The sequence below is a fragment of the Chanodichthys erythropterus genome, chromosome 5, assembly GCF_024489055.1.
Source record: "Chanodichthys erythropterus isolate Z2021 chromosome 5, ASM2448905v1, whole genome shotgun sequence".
Taxonomy (NCBI): Eukaryota; Metazoa; Chordata; class Actinopteri; order Cypriniformes; family Xenocyprididae; genus Chanodichthys; species Chanodichthys erythropterus.
In genome coordinates this window covers 35,260,082-35,281,145 of record NC_090225.1, presented here as the reverse complement: position 1 = coordinate 35,281,145, position 21,064 = coordinate 35,260,082, and the positions used below count along the sequence as shown (strand labels likewise).

Sequence of the window (21,064 nt, the reverse complement as noted above, 5' to 3'; positions counted from 1 at the left end):
ACTTTATTATATTGCTTTAATATTTCACAACTAAAAAAAAAAAAAGAAGATAACTACTACTACCACTATTCTTATTATTAATTACTACTGATATTATTATTATTATTATTAAGGGATTGTTTAAGCAAGTTTTATTTACTCTTATAGTCCAAGTTCCTGCTGAATTGCATTATACCACTGACAGACGGCAACGGTTGGAGTTAAAAATCATAATTTGTGTTCTGCTGAAGAAACAAAGATACCTACATCTTGGATGCGCTGGGGGTAAGCAGACAAACATTTTCATTTTTGGGTGAACTATCCCTTTAATAATAATAAATTTGTAGTAAAATAAAAACAATTGAATTAAAAAGCATGAAAACCTAAATTTGAACTTTTTAAAATATACTTTAAAACTCAAAGGAAACTCATGACTGAATTTGGGAAAACTTGCTCTTTTGCTGCACAGAGCATAAGCAAACATAACATGCAAACAGAGTGAAATACAAGAAATAAAAAACAGAAATGCATTAAATAATGTATTCAATTTTTAAATCTGCCAGACAGACATAATAATTCTGATTTTGCTAATGGACAGCCGTTGGCTAATGTTTGGAAATTCTATCTGTTAAGAGCGGCAAAAATAAACGCAAATATTTCAGTACCCTTTGACTTCATTTCCTGTGTTTAAAAAGAAGCAGATGAAACCAAGAGAGACGCACAGGGAGCCCCATCTTGTCAGTGATGAGAGATTTTGTGCTAGGGGTCATATAATAAGTGGATAGGTATTTTAAGTTGGTAACCATTCCTTTGGTTGATTTCAATGTTGAATCAACCATTTCACTTTAAGAAGACTAGAACAATTTCAAAGTTCTATCATTCAAGTTGCCACACCCTTTCCGTCTGTTTATTTGATCACACTTTGAGTTACCAATAAGAGTGTAGTTAAATCCTTTCCATAGATTTCTTTCTTGACATAGGTACAAACAGCTAACACCATAAGGTAGTCTTAGCATTAGAAACACCTAGTTGCTATTACATCTGTTCAGAGATTACATTTATTCTATTCTTTGACTGCAACATGGGCAGAAGTTACATTCCTCTCATCAGGATTTTTGGGTAGATGTGAATCCTCAGAGAAAAGAAAAACAGCGTCACAAGAATACAACAGGCAGAAAATCAGTCAGCATGGCTGGTAATTTAAAGGCAGAAATGCACACTGGCGTGACTGCTAAACTTCAGTTTAATTGTGTAGTCTTCTTTATAGCTTTCATCACAATTTGAAACATCACCACCAACGGCAAAGTGTCGGTTCGTAAATAGCCTACGTAAATATTCTAATCACATGGACGGACATACAAAGTCTTGTAAAAAGATCCAACACACAGCTTCCCTGGGTACCAAACTATAAAAGCTGGTCTTTTAAATCAGCACTTTAAAGCAGCAGGGAAATGTTCCAATTACAGACTCGTTAAAATATTACCATAATGAGGTCAAGATTATGCTTAATTCAAACAAGCAGTGAAAACACCAATGACAGACTTTTTATCACTCTTACTTAGCAGGCTTTCAGACATCAAACAAATGCAGTTATATGGACTTGTTTACTAGAATTAAAAGGCCTTTATACAGCACATATATACATAGTGCTCAGCTTAAATGAGTACACCCCCTTTGAAAAGTAACATTTTAACACAAAAACAATTTCCAAAATGTTGACAAGACTAAGTTTAATATAACATCTGTTTAACTTATAACATTAAAGTAAGGTTAATAATATAACTTATTACACATTTTTCAGTTTTACTCAAATTAGGGTGATGCAAAAATGAGTACACCCCACAACAAAAACTACTACATCTAGTACTTTGTATGGCCTCCATGATTTTTAATGACAGCACCAAGTCTTCTAGGCATGGAATGAACACATTGGCGGCATTTTGCAACATCTGTCTTTTTCCATTCTTCAAGAATGAGCTCTTTTAGAGACTGGATGCTGGATGGAGAGTGATGCTCAACTTGTCTCTTCAGAATTCCCCATAGGTGTTCGATTGGGTTCAGATCAGGAGCCACTGAATCACTTTCACCCTGTTCTTCTTCAGAAATCCAACAGTGGCCTTAGATGTGTGTTTAGGATCATTGTCATGTTGGAAAAGTGTACGGCACCAGCAGCACTCATGCAGCCCCACATAAGGACAATGACACCACCATGTTTCACTGTAGGCACCATGCATTTTTCTTTGTATTCCTCACCTTTATGACGCCATACAGTTTTGAAGCCATCAGTTCTAAAAACATTTATCTTAGTCTCATCACTCCAGAGTATAAAGTCCCAGTAGTCTTCATCTTTGTCAGCATGGGCCCTGGCAAACTCTAGGCAGGCTTTTTTGTATTGTGTCACGGGAAAATAGTCACCCCAGTTTGGCTTTCTACTTTAGATAACTGCAGTGAACTTGCATGCCGATTCAACCCTTCTCATCAGAAGACGCTCCTGTCGAGGTGTTAGCTTCAGGTCTTGTGACATTTCTCTTCCATGTGGTGCCATTGCTGACAGCATGAAATGGGAAGGGGTTTAACACCCTTTTATAGTAAACTGTCTGCTGGACACCTGTGTAATGAATAATTAGACTCACCTGTGGTTGAATTCTTGTTAAATTAGACATTTGAAGTCTAAAATTTAGCTTTGCTCCAGAGACTTTCAGTGGGGTGTACTCATTTTCGCATCACCCTAATTTGAGTAAAACTGAAAAATGTGTAATCTAAGTTATATTATTAACCTTACTTTCATGTTATAAGTTAAACAGATGTTATATTAAACTTAGTCTTGTCAACATTAGAAATTGTTTTTGTGTTCACTGAGATATTGTTTAAAATGTTACTTTTCAAAGGGGGTGTACTCATTTACGCTGAACATATATTACATATATATTTTGATATATATATACAGTACAGTCCAAAAGTTTGGAAGCACTAAGATTTTTAATGTTTTTAAAAGAAGTTTCGTCTGCTCACCAAGGCTACATTTATTTAATTAAAAATACAGTAAAAAACAGTAATATTGTGAAATATTATTGCAATTTAAAATAACTGTGTACTATTTAAATATATTTGACAAAGTAATTAATTCCTGTGATGGCAAAGCTGAATTTTCAGCATCATTACTCAAGTCTTCAGTGTCACATGATCCTTCAGAAATCATTCTAATATGCTGATTTGCTACTCAATAAACATTTATGATTATTTTCAATGTTGAAAACAGTTGTGTACTTCTTTTTTTTCTTAAAGGATTCCTTGATGAATAGAAAGTTCAAAAGAACAGCATTTATCTGAAATACAAAGCTTCTGTAGCATTATACTCTACTGTTCAAAAGTTTGGGGTCAGTAAGAATTTTTATTTTTTTTGAAAACAAATTAAAGAAATGAATACTTTTATTCAGCAAGGATGCATTAAATCAATCAAAAGTGGCAGTAAAGACATTTATAATGTTACAAAAGATTAGATTTCAGATAAACACTGTTCTTTTGAACTTTCTATTCATCAAATAATCCTGAAAAAAAATAAAATATATTGTACACAAATATTTTGTACAATTGTACACATTAAATGTTTCTTGAGCAGCAGATATTAGCATATTGGAATGATTTCTGAAGGATCATGTGACACTGAAGACTGGAGTAATGATGCTGAAAATTCAGCTTTGCCATCACAGGAATAAATTACTTTGTGAAATATGTTTAAATAGTACACAGTTATTTTAAATTGTAATAATATTTCACAATATTACTGTTTTTACTGTATTTTTAATTAAATAAATAAATGTAGCCTTGGTGAGCAGACGAAACTTCTTTTAAAAACATTAAAAATCTTAGTGGTTCCAAACTTTTGGACTGTACTGTATATATATATATATATATATATATATATATATATATATATATATATATATACAGTACAGTCCAAAAGTTTGGAACCACTAAGATTTTTAATGTTTTTAAAAGAAGTTTCGTATATATATATATATATAGAATATTGTGGGAGTTCTACTTGTTGTGTAGTCTTTAGCACTGTGAGTTGTGCGAGGTTATTAAAACAGTATATTAAAGACAGGTGGATGGAAAACATGCAGACTGTGCTGTCAGGGCAGAGGCGGAAACAGATCCAGATGTAATGTTGTTCCTCAGGTAACCCACAATTTCCCTCTTCACTGCACTCTGGATCAGGTAGAGAACCAGCACAGGTTCCATGTGCTGCTAAATGTGCTTTGACAATTTGTAAATGCATGCCTAATTTGGGAAAATTTTAAGTATTATTAACCAATATCACACAAGCAAGATTTTCGTTGTTCTAAATATCAGCATAAAATCTGTCGTGCAGTTCTGTAAACAAGAAGTAAATAAGTGAAATAAAATAAAACGATGAAAAGATAGAACGACAGACAGACAGACAGATAGATAGACAGATAGATAGACAGATCGAAAGAAAGAAAGAAAGAAAGAAAGAAAGAAAGAAAGAAAGAAAGAAAGAAAGAAAGAAAGAAAGAAAGAAAGAAAGAAAGAAAGAAAGAAAGAAAGAAAGAAAAACAATAGAACAATAGACCGATAGACAGACAGATCATGTTACCCTTCTCACACAGTTACTACTGTTCAGTGGTTTACTTTTTTTTCTGTAAGGGTTAAATCTTATTGATAGAACAGCTAGTTTTCCCAAAAGCAGCTAATTTGATCAGTTCCTTATTGCTGAGCTACAGTAATAAGGTAATTAGTGTGTAAGCAGCATGCTGAGCCAAACGCTCCCTAGAGCTCTGGATGGATAAAGAACTACAGAGAACTCAAGTATTTCCAGAGACAGCAGCTCTTTTGCTCTTTCTTTATCCCTGACTTTTTCTGGCTCTCTCATCCTCTCTGTTTTTCTCCTTATAAAATTAAATGAAGACAAATGTCTGAAAAATAATGTTGTTTACTTTGGACAACATTGAAGTTCCTCTCACAGGTTAGCTTGGCACCTGTAATTCATTCATATTTTATCAGTAAATTGCAATAAGAATAAATTAGTAATATAAATAAAATACTTACATGTTTATGATTTTACTTACACAAAGAGTTAAACTCCCATGACAAATAAAACCTGTCTCACAACAGACTCTTACAGGTTGTACAGTTGTAATTAATAGATGAAAATTATGCTAACTGTGAATGAGCATGCATGTGCACCCTATTTACAAATGATTAGAATATCATTCATTAAAGTGCCCCTATCATGTAATATAAATGTTAGTAATTTTGTTTTTGAGGTGTCCTACAATAGGCTTACATGCATCTAATGTCAAAAAACACTTTAATATCATCATTATATACACCAACTAATTTCTCAAAGAGTCTGAAAATGGTTTGTTCAAAGTTTCAGCATCTCTAAACCCCACCTTTCTGAGAGCAAACTCTGTTCTGATTAGTCATATGGACCAGTGTGTTGTGATTGGTCTACTACTTACAGTTGAAAACAAAACGCATATGACCATATCTGAATTTCAGCACCGCAGGCTTCTTTAGCACTTGATACACAGTGATACGAACAGTAACAATGGTACAGTATCTGATACCATATCAATTCGAGCCCGAGTACATGCAATGTGCAAAAATTGCTTTAGCAGTGCAGAAAACAGTGTCTTCTCAACAAATCGAAAACATGAACCAAACTCTTCCAGTCTCAGCTACAACTACCCCCAACAAGGCATGGCCTCGCGCCGTGGTAAGGGAGAGACGGTTATGGAGGCAGATGAGGAGCAGGCAAAGGACTGGTAGAAAGAGGGTTGGTAGGCAGGAGAGACCAAGGAGAGACCAAGGAAGAACAGGAGGCGGTGGAAGCCAAGGATGTGATGATAAATGACAGGGTGAATTCCAGAAGCCCATCCAGATAGTGCCCCATGGCGATGTTGCAGGAGGGAAGAGTCCTGGGCACAGGGTTGATAGATCTGTACGAAACTGCTTGCTTTGGAGGCCACGACAGAGCTGCCACAAAGACCCCCCGAGGTGGAACTGGAGATCCGGGTGGAGAGCCGGAGCATAACGACAGGCACGCAAGTCCATGGCAAAAGGCCGGTGATGTCTCACCCTGCAGGTTAAGGGAGCCCGGTGACGTCATGGGCCCGATGGTTGATGGTAGAGCCAAGGGAGGGAGGAGTGGCGGTGGAGGAGTTAGGGCGACGGGCCGAGGTGGAGTGGCGGGGACTGCGGCCAGAGGAGGAGCCAGGGAATCCCCCAGCCCGGTTCATGATTGGAATGCCCAAGGTGAGTTCTCAACGCAGTGAGGAAGTAGAGGGTGAACAATGGAACAAACAGGAGACGACAACGACAGGGTTGGAACTAGAGGTGGAGGTAGAAGAGGGAGCGTAGGTGGGACCAACATATCTATCTCCCAGTCCAGCACAAATTCACTCACTGCGGCGAGGTTGCGGGCGGGGAACTTCTCTATTCCCTCAAACTCTACTAGTATTTCCTCTGTCACGTGCTCAGTGGCCAGTTCTTCGCACCTCACTTAATATAATTCTGCTTAAAAAAATGCACTCTAATCCTGTTTACATGAAATAAGCCTGCTCCCGAGCAGGTTTAAGCTTACGGATCTGTTGATATGACAGCAACTCTAGGATGAGCTTCGAAGAAGCAAATGATCCAAGATCATGCCAAATCATCAAAAATCAAATCCAGCTAACCAAGTTAGCGACGTACAAAGAACGGACCCCAGGTCAGACTTCGATGCGATGGCAGCCTCATCCGCTTATCTTGGTGCTGGCAGCTCCATCGTGGCAGGCGCTGGCATTCCATCTGCTGGGGGCTCCGGCTGTTGCTCCGTGTTGCAGGGTGACAGTGTGCTGGGCTCTGGGTCCAGTGATGGGATGGATTGGGGGTAGAGCCTCTCAAGACATCGCAGTATGGCCAGTCGAGTCCTTGGGTGTCTAGGAGGTCTACTGGCTGATAATAATTAGCTCCAATCTTTATTGTTTCATCATCAAAAGGGGAACGGACAGCAAGATGACAGAAGTGAAGGCTTAAGTTCGTTAAATGTAAACAGATCTGCAATCGGATTCAATTCATTCGGATTGACGAAAATTGGTGTATGTAAACACAGCCACTGAACTGAGGAAACAACTTAAGTACACACTGATAACGAACTAAAAGACTAACAGGTGTGATGATCAGATGAAATGCCATAGTAACTAAACAGAGCAGGAAGCTAGAACAAAGACAGCAGGACATGAAACAAAACAAACAAAGTTCATGTTAATGAAAACTAAATGAACAAAAGACAGACAGTTCCTGACAACCAGAGGCTGGCAGTATGTAAATTAGTTACAGAAGTCAGACTGAAATAGCTAATGATCCATTTCAGCAGTTTAGAATCAGTTCTTCCTTTGGGAGACAATAAGGAGAGTTTCAGGAAGGTCCATTTTACATGCTATTTATATGATTTTTTTCATATATTTATGCAAGTTAGTGACAAGTACACTTCATCAGCATAAAAAATCTACTCACACCTACCCTGTGCACCTCTGCTACACAGCACTGTGTGAATTTTGTAGTTTGTTAATATGGGTGCCAAAATAAATATGCACTACATACACTGCTTTCATGTGCAGTGTAAAATAGGCACCAATAAGCTCTTCGATAACTTTAGCTAAAGTGCAACAACTATAAGTATGAATGCACAGATGTATTTAAAAAAAAAGCCTTTGAACTCTCTTGGAGTCGACTGTCTGAACTTTTGTAGCAAGTTCAGCAAATGCTGAACCCAATGAGTAGAACTAAAGTGCCGGATCCCCCCTCTCCCAATGTAATGGAAACAGAAAGGGGTCTGGATATTGTCAGGGTAGCTATCTGATCACAGACATAAGACTCCCATAACAAGCTGGACTGCACCAGAGCGCTACGGCTCATTTCTGAGCCAGCTTATTTCCATTTATGACACGTGATTACCTACATCAACTATCAGGACATGTACACCCAAATTCCAAAAAAAAAAAAAAAAACAGAGATCAAAGCACTTCAATACCAGGAAAACATCTCTAAATCCATGTCTATGTGCTCTAATACAGACATTGTTTGTTTTAAAAAGGAGTAAACAACTTAGAGAAGTAAACTCCTTTTTGCATCTTATTCCAGAAGTGTGAAAAAGATTTACAGAGCAGTCCAAAATTCTAAAACCCCTTTTGAAAATGCATCTATTTTGTATTTTTCTAATTGAAATTATATTTTGATTTTGCAATGTAGCATCAGACGTTTGGACCCCCCTGTATGATTAAAGCCAAACTATATGTGGTCTATATTTAAAGAGATTTATTTCTTAAAATGAATTTAAAAAAGGCCAGTTTGCTTTTATAATCATACGCCACATGTTCATACTGTTCGCATTCCTCACCATGTAATCAATTCTAATTGCATGCAAGCCCCTCTCACAGAATCCCATTACATGGGATGTAATTACATTAATTACATGGGATGCATTCTTCAGCGTTCATATCAAAAGGACAGTGGAGAAGTCATGTGGGCTCATATTACACCTAAACAAAGGAAATGTACACTTGTACACTACTGAACACTTCAGAGCAAATGATTAAGCTGTTTTTAAGTGAGATGTGCCAAAAACAGCAATGCAAACTAATTTATCAATGTGGATTTTGATTAGAGATACCCAGTGTTGGGGGTAACGCATTACAAGTTACTCGTTACTCGTAATCAGATTACTTTTTCAAGTAACTAGTAAAGTAACACATTACTTTTTCATTTTACAACAAAAAAATATAAGAAGCTTACTTTTTTCAGTTAAGTAACGCAAGTAACTTTTTTCCCATTTATTGACTGACAGCTCTCTTGTCCCCATGTTGAGAGAAATAAAGTGCAGAGGCGGTTTGTGCGCTGTTTAAACATGATGGATATTGTAGTTCTAATCTAGAGCATACATTTACTCATCTCACTTGCATAAAAACATTAATTTTAATAAAAAATTAATAAAAACAATGAAATGCAATCTGATAATTTTACACAAACATGTAATAATTAACTATATTAAATTACACAAATATACTTTATATATTTAATCTCACTTAATTAACCTATGTCTTTGCTGCTGACCTTCAATGATCTAATTCAATAATACTAATAAACAAAAATTAGATTAGATTTAGAACTAAGAATGTTGAACTTCCTTTTTCTATCCTATTCTATTCCAGAATGGCAGATTATGATTATGACCCAACTATAATTAAATGAAAGTCATACTTTTCTGACATAAAAAACAACCAAAACCCCCTAATTTACAAAAAAAATGAAAACAAAGAGCAGGAACTCAAATCGATCAATCGGTTTTTAATCTGTTCATTTACATTCAACCGCCTGAATTCACTAGAATGAATAGGACTTTCCAATGAATTTTGGTTTCATCCAAATGAGCCGAATCGAATCTGTTCACCCCAAAATGTGTTCAGATTAGTTCACTGTTTCTTTCAGTGATACTTCATACATTACATCCTTAAGTCAGTAGGTGGCGACAGGAGAGTGTATACTGTCTTATAAAAACATTTTTCTTAAGAGCGAGTTGATCTTATCATTAGCCTATTAAAATTTATGTCTACAAAATCTAGAGACTCTAAAAGGTATATGCATCATACACTTTTACCTACAAACCACAAAACAAAAAGGTTTTGAATTTTAAATTCAGACTTCAAAAGTTGTGAATTCAGGCAGTAAGCAACCATCTTGTAAAGCCATATGGCCAAAGTCCCTTTAAGACAAGTAATTTCATTCGCAGACCATCTTTGAAACGCCTCTTGGGCATGCAAGCGCAGCTCTTATCTTTTTAAATGGAGAAACAACAAATTCTCCAAAGCTGTTTGCCAAGCTTTCGATTACATTTCATATTTGAAATCACCAATGAAATCCAACAACAACTGTCTCAAAAATTTTGTTTCTAAATGCTCAAATCATGACAATAAAACGGTATTTGTCAGGCTGGATGGAGGAGCGCGTCTGACTGTTTCTATAGGAACCGGAGCTTCTAATGGCCGCTGCAGTGATTGGCTCTTATTTAGAAGGCGGGACTTTCTCCCATTCAAAACAATACGAGTGACGCGTCTTGTGTTATTCTATAGTCTTTGATATAGCTACCAGTCAGAACACCCTAGCAACAAGCTTTTTAAAAACAAACAAAAAACACTAAGAACTAAAAATGGAAAACTTTTTTTGCATTTTGGCCGTACATATAGACGACAACTGTGTTTTGGAAGCATTTTGAAAATGGTTTTACCGTTATTGTCTCTGTGGAAACTACAGAAAGACAAATTTGTGAAAACGATGATGTCATGTGCATGCGTATGAAGTATTATGTGCATTTCCTTGTTGAAGAGTTAATTAAAGTTTTCATGAGCATTGTAATGTTTAAAGCAGATGTCTTAAATGCCAGTAGAAGGAGAAGATTTTAAAACGAGCAGTTCATTCAAAAATATGTAAGATTGCTGTGGAAATACATACCGGAAGACAAAAGACAACGAGCGTAGCGCTGAAAAGGGGCGGGGCTACATAAGGTCTATAGGCGTGACGTTTTTTTTTACTAGGTGAAATCGCCAACTACTGGCCTAGCAGCATAATACAGTGTTTTTAATCTTTTTAAAAAAAAAAAAAAAAAACTTTTCAGTTTTTAGCACATAGTTGTCATGTTAAAGTACCCTTAGAAACTGCATAGCAACAGCCTGGCAACCACAAACAATATACTAGCATCATGGCAACAAATTTGCACAGCAAAACACCACTTACATTTCTTCATACAAAAAAAGAAAGAAGTTATTATTAGTTTCACATGACATGTGTTGCTAAACTGTGCATAGACTGTGTGAGAAAGCTTTCCAGTCATTGGAAGTTAATGCTATTATTTAGCCTATTTTAATTCCCAGCACTCTTTAAAGCAATTTCAAGTTTAATCGTTCAATTGCAGTGGAAAAATAACCAGGGCTAATTATGACTAATGACTACGGATGCCGGACAAATCCTCTGTTTCTGAAGAGGACGGATACTGACCCTTCATCAACACTCATTTCTAGCAAAAGAAAACAACACATCACAACGTGCAATAGTTTTAAACCATTACAAGAGCGACCTTCTAAGTAACTAAAACGTTAAACTACGAGTAATATCCTGTTAAATCGTAATGAATGGCTTCTGAACTCGCTTTCCATTCAATTTTTCAACCACACACAAGCTTGCTGTTATTCCACCACATCAGTTTTAGGAGGGATCAGTTTGAGGCATTTCAGAGACCCCCATCAAAGTGTTCCCGTGATGTACGACAGGCTTCCCTTCAAAATAAGAGCCAGGAAAAGGGGTGAAAATATGGTTTCAATATTTCGGCTATGCCTGTGGTAGTCTGTAGCACACGGTATGTGTCACACAAACCCAAGTGCACTCGTGTTTATAAATACAGAATTACACTGGGACCCTGGTTTGATAGGGCTCGATACACACTCAAAACCGCTCAGGTCAAACCACTTTTGTGTTTGGGAAGAATGCAAACTATGAAGACACCTGTTTATAATTCAGTATGGCTAGCTTGGACTGCGTATGTATTTATCTCTGTGCTTTATGTCTGCATTTTCGCTTGGTTAGTTGTTATCGTGCATTAATAAGCATCCACCGATGTACCCTGCGCACAGAAGGCCGCATTATTTTATGTGGTTCTGTTTGTGAGCATACACATACATACATGCGTGAGTATATACATGTCTGTGCGTGTATGTGTACATGTGTCTGGCCATGTGGCTGGCAGTGAAGGAGAGCAAGAGCTGACTGATATGTTAACATCTCAGAACACACTCTGGTGTATAAACATCCACACACGTTTGTGTACACTAATTAATCTTCCCCGTGAGGCTGCCTCATGCACAAGCACATGGTTCGGGCAGCGCAGGACTGCCGCGCTGGACTTTGATTTCCTGCTAGTGTCAACAGTCCTGGGCGCAGGACTGATTGGAGCTGCATTTGATGAATTCAAAGACGAGCGTGTGTGCCAAATTACATCAACCGCTTTAAAATGTCTTATATAAGATCCAAATTCAAACCAAAACCACTTGTGGGGGCAAAGTTGACCAAGAGACTGAACCAAGAGTTTCTAAACATGTCCTTCAAGTATTACTGCTGAAATGCATTATTGTGACATGAAATCAGACCTGCGATAAGAATCATAAGCTGAAACCTAAAAAATGTAAATATCTTGTCTTCCAATTTGAATCTTTCACAATGAGTTTTTTTCTCTGATGTGAAATACTTCTACTGCTTTCAAGTCCTCCCAGGGAGTTTGTACTTACGAACTTGAAAGTCATATATACAATATATATAGTTCGTTTCTGTAAGATATGGAATATTATTTAAAGTATGTTATGCTCACCAAGGTTGCATTTATTTGACGAGATTACAGAAAAACAGTAATATTGTGGAATAATATTACAATTTGAAAATGTTCTATTTTAAAATGTAATGTATTCCTATGATGGCAAAGCTGAGTTTTCAGCATCATTACTCCATCCTTCACAAATCATTCTAATATCCTGGTTTGCTGCTTCTTATTATTAATGTTGAAAACAGTTGTGCTGTTTAATTTCTTTTCTTAAAAAAATGTATTCTTTTCATGATTCTTTGATAAATGGAAAGTTAAAAAGAACACAATGTATTTGAAATACAATTCTTTTGTAACATTACAATATCTTTAGCTTTATCAAGTTAATGCCTCCTAACTGAAAAGTAAAATAAAAGTACAACTTCTCAAAAAAAAAAAAAAAATCTTGTTGATCCCAAACTTTTGGTAGAGTGTTTCATCCTGACATGACTTAGCAGCAGCATAATTCATATTAACAGATCTTCATCAAAGACAGAATTTTCATCATCTGCCAGCATACCTAATATGTCATCAGCTGAAAGGTTTGAAGAGATTTGCATTTGTTCGAGGTGTGAGGGAGACACGATAAGAACGGAGACATGTGAAGATCTGTCTAACATTGAATCTCTGCATAGGAATTATGAGGTGAGCATTGATGAGCCACTGGCAACAACTACACAACTGCTTTTGATGAAAAACTGCATCACATTTTCTGCAATCTTATGGCAGAATCAAATCTGGACATATCTGATGCTTAAAGGTGTCATGACATTTTTCTGGATCTTTTGACATATAAGAGATCTTTGTACCATTAAAACGTCCTGCAAGTTTCATAGCTTAAAACGTCCTCCTTATTATAAACAAAGCCTTTATTTAATCAAGCTCTAAAAACGGCTTGTTTGGATAATATCGGATTTGTTACGTTACACGGGCAAATATATTTGCATATGCCTGCTCCAGAGCAAGACATCAGCGAATAGTTATTCATCATCACACCATAGGGCCCACCCAACGGCATTCAGTTGCTTAACGGCTGACACTTGCCTACACTGGATGTTTCGTCGCATCAAAATCAAATAGAACCCATTATAGAACACTGCCTACAGTGAATACAGTATACAGATGTCCATTCACTTTCTGACTTATCCATGAGTTTGCGTCTGTCGACAACAGGACAAATGGAAGAGTGAAGTAATGTTTGCTTTGATGTGTCCAGTTCAAATTGCTTGTTTGTTAATTTCTGTAGAGACTTCAAAAGGATAACAGCATGAAGAACAAGTAAATGGCATGTTTTCATGGCGTCATGGATCGCGTCTGAGAATTATATGTTTGTTCGGAGAATTTGACTTAGATTGCTTTGTAAACAAAGCACAGTGTAATGGAGAGTTTTTTGGAAGAAACTTTTTTAACAGATGAAGCAGTCAGCTGTATTGGATCTGACAGCAACTACACTGCAAACTGAAGTAAACAATTTCATAATGACGTTTTATATGGATAATGCTTTCAAAACACTAGGCATTGATACTGTTTCCTATGCAATGACATAACCAATCATAAAGTGGCCATTTACTGACAAGCCTTAAAGGAGCCGTCCCTTAAAAACTGATCATTTCAGACAGAGGGTCATAATGAGGGTTAAAAATAACCATACATTTATTTATTTATTGCAAAAAAAAGCTTTATTTACATTATAAATTAACCTCAAGGAACATATTCAAATAAAAGAAAAAAAAATCATGTTATGACCCCGTTAAAGGAAACAATTAAGTCTACCATTTTGCTTTGTACATTTTTTCATATCTCACATTTTTAACCATGGTAGAATTACTAATAGGAATAACAGAATGATTAAAAACACCAATACCCATTTCATTAAAATAATTATAATAATTATAATGAACAATCCTTCCTCCAAGTAATATAGTTCAATAGCCTACCTGCAGAATGTTTATGGCTGCTGCAATCATGAACATAGCGTTCATGCATCTTAAAGGTGCCCTCGAATGAAACATTGAATTTATCTTGGCATAGTTGAATAACAAGAGTTCAGTACATGGAAATGACATACAGTGAGTCTCAAACTCCATTGTTTCCTCCTTCTTATATAAATCTCATTTGTTTAAAAGACTTCCGAAGAACAGGCGAATCTCAACGTAACACCGACTGTTACGTAACAGTCGGGGTGTACGCCCCCAATATATGCATATGCCAGCCCATGTTCCCAACATTATGAAAGGCATTAGACAAGGGCAGCCAGTAACGTCTGAATCTGCACAGCTGAATCATCAGACTAGGTAAGCAAGCAATAACAACAGCGAAAAATGGCAGATGGAGCAATAATAACTGACATGATCCATGATATCATGATATGTTTAGTGATATTTGTAAATTGTCTTTCTAAATGCTTCATTAGCATGTTGCTAATGTACTGTTAAATGTGGTTAAAGTTACCATCGTTTCTTACTGTTTTCACAGAGATAAGAGCTGTCGCTATTTTCATTTTTTAAACACTTGCAGTCTGTATAATTCATAAACACAACTTCATTCTTTATAAATCTCTCCAACAGTGTAGCATTAGCCGTTAGCCACGGAGCATAGCCTCAAATTCATTCAGAATCAAATGTAAACAATATAACAGTATACAATACTCACATAATCCAACGCATGCATGCCGCATACATGACGAACACTTTGTAAGATCCATTTGAGGGTTATATTAGCTGTGTAAACTTTGTTTAGGCAATGTTTAAGGCAAGCGCGAGCTCCGTGGGTGGAAAGCATGAGATTTAAAGGGGCCGCACAGCATAAATCGGCTCATATTTAATGATGCCCCAAAATAGGCAGTTAAAAAAAAATTAATAAAAAAAAATCTATGGGGTATTTTGAGCTGAAACTTCACAGACACATTCAGGGGACACCTTAGACTTATATTACATCTTGTAAAAAAACGTTCGATGGCACCTTTAAAGTACAGAATGACACTAGAAATAACACCAAAGTCATGGGTTTGATTCCCAGGGAACCAAAAGAAAAATGAATCCATCACCATAACCAAAAGAGAAAAAAATTAGTTAATTAATCCAGTTGACAGGAGCAGCAATATCCACCAATATCCACTGGACACTCTCATTTCATTAGAGGACTAAGCAGCTCCTTTCACATACCTGCCAAAATGATCCTAATTACCAACTAATGCCATAATTGCACCATGATCTCTTTAAAGAGACAGCACAGATAAGAAGGGTAAGGCGCTGAAAAGCCCTTGAGCTGTTTTACAGCACCTCTTCAAAGGATTTCCTTCCTCAGACAACAGAATTAGCCCATCCTTCACAGAAAACATACAGATCGCAAAATACACACCAGCTTTTGTCTTTCAGCTCTGTCGGAGCAACAGGAATGGTTCCATTTACACGCAAGCCACTCTCACACAAAAGGAACTCCTGTGACATGTTTGTTTGTGTTTTTCAGCTCTAAGTGACAGGATGTTTCATGAATCGTCTTTTAGCAGTAAATCATCGTCTGGGAACGTAAGTGCTTGTAATAATGTGAAGTTTATAGATTTGAGGGGGGTAAAAAAACATCTGTCCAGTTAGCCTGTCTGGTCCTTTCCAAATAAAACTATCTGAAGTTGAAAGAAGATGGGCAGATGGAGCTGACCCGAGATATGAAGCGTGAAGCATGCAACATACTATGCAAAATTCCCTAGATGGCAAGAAGTAATTCAAGCAGCACTCTGGTCTCAGAACAAATGTTCTTTTTGATTAATATGGCACCGTTAAAGAAATTTCTATCTAAACTGTGCCGAAAAATGTGAAAAAAACCTAGAGAAAGTTACATGTCATTTTTTGTAGTTGTCAGAATCATGACATAATCATGATCTCTATTATTAATAATATTAATAAACTGTGATTCTCAATTTATCCAGAATCGTGCAGCTCTAGAGTGAGTTTGATTATTATCAAACAATCCATATAAGTGAATCGGTTCAAAACTTTGAGGCGTTTAAAAAATGTTTCACTGGTAATATATGTTAAATAAAACTTTTTATTCTTAAACTAATGCATATAAATACAATATATTAATATTACTTGTTTACTTGTTTTACTGTATTCTTGCAGTAAACATTCTTGGTTACATGGCTTTTTTTGTAATAGAAAATTTGATATTTTATTACATTTCAGAGCAAATAAATGCTGCTCTTTTAAACATGTATTAGGCAGCACAAGTATTATCAACTGTGATTATAATGAGAAATGTTTCTTGAACAGCAAATCAGCATATTTTAATGATTTTTAAAGGATCATGTGACACTGAAGACTGGAGCTTTTTCATCTCCATTTCTGTCTTTTCTGTCAATTTAATAATTGATTAACTTCACACAGTTATTTAACTAGATTTAATCAGCACTGAACTGACTTGTTCTGAATAATGACACTGCTGTCTTCTGTAGAGCTGTTTTACAGCAGAATTTGTTTCAAATCATTGATTGTTATCTTTCTGTTTATCTTTTGAATAAACTTTGTAACAAACTTCTTTGAAATAAACAGGTGACTTGATTTAAAATAAAAACTTATTTTACATTGTACATATTTCACAATATTGCTTTTCTTACTGTATTCTTATCTTTATTTTTACTTGTAGCCGTGGTAAGAATAGGCTTTTCTTTTTTTTTATTTCAAAAAAAAAAAAAAATTGATTCCAATATTTTGAGCAGTAGTGTATGTAGAATATCATCAACAGGCTTAAAAATATCAAGATATTTTATAACACTAATCATGAACAAATTTATTTTTGTTTCACATAATTTCTAGCGAATCATAATTAAAACTATTTTCCATGTGTTTTTTTTTCATATTTTCCAAAATATTTGCACCCCTACTGATTGCAGTTGTGTCACGGGTTGGCTGTAGAATAAACCAAAAGATAATGTGAATAAACCAAAAGATGACTCAGAATGAACAATAAAATGACTAATAAACACAGGGAGAGAGAGAGAGAGAGAGAGAGAGAGAGAGAGATCTACAAACACAATCCAAAAATGTTAACTCAAGACTGAGGGCTTAAATACACAGAGGGAAGATAATCAACAGAACAGGGAACAGGTGTGACACTAATCACAGACTATGGCAACTAATGAATGAACTAGAACTCAAAACAGAAGACTATTACTAAAACTAAAGACAAGAACTAAACATGACTGTGACATAACAGGAGGAGCAGGAAGATGACCCAGAGCCATGTCATGAAGTTCCACGGTAGAGCAATGAAGCCATGGTGAAGCCTTGGTAGAGGGACCAGACAGAACCAGGGAGACGACTGACTGAGGTAGAGACAGTAAAGGTGGAGACCAAGGTGAAACTGAAGAGCCAGGGTGATGGCAAAGTGGAGCTGCAGGAGGGTATGACTGAGGTGGAGGCATGGGCTTGGCAGACCAGGGCAAAGACAATGGGAGTGAAGACCATGGAGGAACCAGAGGGAAGTTAGAGCCCAGCAGAGCCAGAGGGATAGAGGGAGGTCCGGACTAGGAAGTCCAATGCCCAAGGTGGAGCCAAAGGCATGAGGGAGCCTGAGGGATGACAGTCCAGGGTAGAGCCTAGGAAGTATTGATCCAAGGTGAAGCCAGTGGGTCAGAGGGCCGAGGTGGAGTCCGAGGCTTTGAGGGTTGAGATGGAGCTGTGGGACCCACGAGCCAAGGTGTAGCTGATGACTGAAAAGTCCCTGGTGGATCGTGCAGCAAAGTGGAACAATTTAATGAACTGAAGGGAGACAGCGGAGACAAGGCTGTGCATCTGAATGTTTTTGGCAGTAGAGGAAGGAGAGGGAGGCTGGGCAGGACCATCCATGATGAAGAGTACTTGGTACTGGGCTTAACCAGTGACAACATGGAGCTGCGCTTAATCAGGGACGACTTGGAAATAGGCTTATCCAGGGATGACTTTGAGGACTTGGAAATGGATGAGAAAAGTGGTGACTGAAGACCAGCAACCCAACTTACAGCACTAACCTCAGCAGTGGGAGTGTGGGCGGGGATGCAATTAAGTCCAACAAACTCCACCAATATGCCCTTGACGACATATGATGTTGCCGGCTCACACACCTTGTGTTGGTCTTGGCTCCGAGATTAAATTTGCCTTGCTCCAGCTCTGTTGGCAAAGCTCAGGCTCAGAATCAGCGGTGGGCTCTGGCATTCCCACAGCTGATGGCAGCTGGGAATGGGATTGGAGTTGAGCTGCCAATGTCCTCATTCGTGACGAAAACAGTACAGGGAGAGTTTTGCACCAGCACCCACTCCACAAACTCAGTGAATGCGTCTCGAGGACCATCACTTGTTCAGGCTGCCCAGAAAAAAAAAAACAGGGAATGATTGGGAAAATGCATCAAGCGCTCTAAAAAGTTACTTGTGTGGTCCTCAAGGGATCGATGCTTCTGCTCCAAACTGAGAATTTGGACTGCTGGTATATCCATTTTCAAATGTTTGCCAAAAATAAATCTTCCTGTGGTCTTGTGTTCTTTCATGGGTTGGCTGAAGTGTAATCCAAACGACGATGCTTGACGCAGAATGAACAATAAAACAAGACTTCAATAAACACACAGAGAGAGATCTGCAAACACAATCTAGAAACCTTAACACAAGACAATGAACAGAAGAGAACTGAGGGATTAACTACACATAGAGAAGATAATCAACAGAACAGGGAACAGGTGTGACACTACTCAGGGACTGTGGCAACTAATAAATGAACTAGAAATTAGGGAAAACAGACAATAAAAACTATGACTAAAATAGACAAGACTGTCTAACACTAAAACACTAAACACACAGTGTATGAGCAAAAACACCAAATTCACCACTGACCAAAACAGACAAACCACCTGCACCAGTTATTAGTGAAACTTGTTTCCTGGAATTATTCCTACATATACGTAGACATTAAAAGGATGAGTTACCATAATGACTCATCTCATGAAATAAGGCCCCTCAGTACATAGTTCAGTCGCTGGCCTCAGCTCCACATCAGATATGCAGACGTAAAGAAGAGTTAGGTCTCTGTAGTAACCGTGTCTGACAGCGCTGTAATAGACTTCAGTACTGCGTTGCATGTTTTCACCAGATGCTCTCTGGAAGGTATTTATTGAGTTAAAATGCTTGGAAAAAATGCTCTGTTCTTTTCAAAGATACAAGCCATCAAAACATTAGTCTTGGGTTCCCATTGTAAATTCTCAAGTAGACAGATCACGCTTACCCTAGTCAAACATGTCAGCCTCCTGAAACAGACATCAGCACGCCCAAGTCTGTTAAAACGTCTGTTGAAGCTTCAAAAACAACCTAGAAACAGTTTCACAACAACTTGTTCTCACAAACCTCAACAACTCTATTTATCTACCTCTATATATCTAATGTGAAATATAAATGTGATCTCATTAATATTTGTAGGTATACTTATTCACAATGTATGCATACATTGTTGCAAATTTAGACATACTGAAATGTACAATATCTGCATTTTGACAGTATCTAAAACACAAAGTAGACCGTTTTAGGTAACCCAATCCCATGACAAAAGTAACTATTTTACAAGGTGATGATTTTGTATGAATTTGTAAAATGTGATTCTTACCTAAATGTACAATTTAAAAAAAAAATAAAATATGCGCATACCCCTAACCCAATCTTAAAGCTGCAGTCCGCAACTTTTTTTGTGTTAAAATTTTACAAAAATTATATAATGAGAATATACAACATGAATCCATTTCCAAACCGTGTTTTTGTCTTATCCTGAATCATTATTGTACACTTATAATAAGTGTTTATATTCGGACTATTTCAGACCGGACTGGTAGGACTCGCCGCAGAGTATCACAGTAACTGCGTGACTTGCCATAGACATATGCGGAGAAAAGTAGCTCCGGCTAGACGCATGCAGTTCTGTTTATTAACCGCTAGAGGGCCAAAAAAAAAAAAATGTTTTGCAAGGTGACAATTTTCTATGAATTTGCACATGAATTTGTGTTTAATACAAAAAGTGTGATTTTTAGAAAAAGCATGCATGAGGGTCCACCCCTAACCTCATCTCTAAACCTAGTAGGGCATAAGCAGATTGTATGAAACTACAAATGAGATTGCACAAATTCAAAAGAATTTTTGAATTGCCATGAGAATGCGTTGGACCAAGTATAATGTTTGTGCAAGATTGTGCTATGCGATAATACACAATACATAAATGGGATGCTGTAAATTTATTATAAATACAATAAAAATTTCAATAATCTACAAACCTGAAATGATTTATAAACAGCTTTACATCTCTGAAGTTCAACAATTGTTTCCATTTTAGAAGTGTTAGTATTGCATGTAAGTGTATCCAAGCATTCTTTAAACATGCTAGAATCACACTTTGTACGAAGACCTCCTAACAGCAATGAGATCACATTGGTGACACTGATGTTACTATTATTAAAATGTTTAGCACTATAAGCAGCTGCCAATTGTGCTAATAACATTAGCATAATGGGACACTAGCACAGTGCTATATTAGCCTTACCGTGCCCAGTCAACGGCAGTCTCCATCTGCCTTTGCTTAGAGCCGTCAGGTCTTGTCACTCAAGTTTAAAGCGAACAAAATAAAGCAGAGGGGTTTTTGTTAGCCCCTCCTAACGGACCTGTTTTAAAGC

The 21,064-nt window shown here is 37.0% G+C and overlaps 1 protein-coding gene across 2 annotated transcripts in view; it reads right to left on the bottom strand.

Annotated features, from left to right (window-relative positions):
- The window catches only part of hpse2 (heparanase 2), a 98,783-nt gene that overhangs the window by 56,726 nt on the left and 20,993 nt on the right, over positions 1 to 21,064 (bottom strand). The window lies entirely within an intron of this gene.